The sequence below is a fragment of the Pteropus vampyrus genome, unplaced genomic scaffold (assembly GCF_000151845.1).
Source record: "Pteropus vampyrus isolate Shadow unplaced genomic scaffold, Pvam_2.0 Scaffold492, whole genome shotgun sequence".
NCBI classification, from domain to species: Eukaryota; Metazoa; Chordata; class Mammalia; order Chiroptera; family Pteropodidae; genus Pteropus; species Pteropus vampyrus.
This window is the reverse complement of record NW_011889273.1, coordinates 279,742-281,608: the sequence shown is the minus strand read 5'-3', so window position 1 is coordinate 281,608 and position 1,867 is coordinate 279,742.

Below are 1,867 nucleotides of genomic sequence, written 5' to 3'. Positions count from 1 at the left end.
GGCTTTCCTCGTTGGTTTGCTTCCTGGCACTTGGCTCCTCACTGTCGACTCCACAGCCGGCGTCTCCCCCACCCGCTTCGGCTCAGCATGACCCTTCCTTCCACCTTCCTTCCCTCCTGGGGGTGTCAGCACCCCCCACCGGCAGACGCTACCCGGGTGCAGCTTCCCCAAGGGGACCCTCTGCTCACAGCAGGTCACGCGGAGTCACCTCCGGGGCGAGAGGGCGGGGTGGCGGCTCTGTCACGGCCAGTGTCTTGTCTGCTCACTGAGCTTTTCTTTCTCGAGTAGCAGACGCCGAAAACTTCTAACGTTTCTCGAACGCTGAAAGATCTCCGTGCGTGTAGTCACTTCGAGGGGACGAAAATATATATGTGCGTGTGTGTATGTGTGTGGACATTATCATTCTTATTGATCGTACGGATCAAACGTTCAATTAGCCGGTCCACCTCTTCCTCCCAAAGGCGGGGGACGGTGGCGTGTACCCCCTGCACTTCGCTGGCCCATCGCTCTGCCGCCTTTCGACGCACGTTCGGTCCCCTTTGATTTCGATTTCTTCATCAAGAAGGTCAACAGGTTGGGCTCACAAACCGGTTCCTCCTCTCCCTCCGCTGACCTGTGCGATCTGAATTCGGGGGGATCCTTCCAAGTCCACGTTGTGACCGGCTCCGTGTCCCTCGGCGTCGATCCCCGCTTCGTGTGTGTCAATGTTGATTCTGTTTTGGGGGCTTTTAGCTGCCGTCACCCTTTCTCAGTAGTTTGCCTCGGTTTTTGAAATCTGGTATTATTTTATTTTTACCTCATCGTCTTACTTTTCGACTCAGTTTGTCCAGCTCCTGAAAACTTTCTAATCTTGCCTCATGTGGCATTTGCCTTTCTCACATGTACAAAAGAAGTTTTTGACTATTTCTTTAGAATCTTGGAAAAGAACATCTTTCTACTTATCTAGGCTTTATTCTTCAGCCACCTAAGACAACGCCTGACCCGGCCGCCAGCCTTCACGCAGGTCCCCGGAAGGCGGGTGGCTGAGAAAACGCAGCTCCAGCGTCCCCCGCCTCCCCCGGAGCAGCCCAGCACCGCCCCCAGACCCGGCCCCGGCACCCGAGTTTTCCCAAGAGTCCTCTCCAACCCCATCCAAGCACCGCCCTAGTGGAGACTGCTTCCTCCCTCCCCGTCTGTTTTCTGGGGGTTGCCAGGTCTGAAGGACACAGCAGAATGGGGCTGTGGCGGGAGGGGCCTGCTTCAGAAAGCCAATGGGACACGGCAGAAGATCGGCGGCCCTGTGGGGGTGCAGCAGACCTCTGAGGGGGGATGGAGGGAGCATGGAGCCCGGGCCTCCATTCCTTCCCAGCGGCCCCTTCCATCTACTTACAGTGATTAGGAGTTTCTCACTGATCCCAGCCACGGGCTGTCGTTTGGTTGTCATTTGGGCTGTTTGCTTTAGAGCTTGTCCCAGTGAGGGACCAGGTTTGCTTATCTCTCCTCTCTGTTTTGTGCCCTCTGTTCAAGTGGCGACGATTTTGGCCACCCAAAGTGGCCCAGACACAGATGGGGAAGCATTTTCCACAGCCCACAGCCAAGCCTTCACATGACCTTGGGGCAGGTGCGTCGAAGGGCCAGGTATGGTGTCCCCTGAGGCAGGAGCGGTGAGCCGGGGTGCCATTCAGAGTTTCAGGGGAGCCCGTGGTCGGCCAACACCTGGGCAGCGAGCAAACCCACTTTCTGGGCAAGAGCAGACTTCTCTCCAGAATATTGCCAAAATTATGAATTTTCTTCTTTTGTCCCATTGCGTGTGAGTCATTATCTTAGAAGAACACTCAGATCTTGGTCTAACTTCCTTAATGGACACAGTTTTGTAATTCCATTTTTT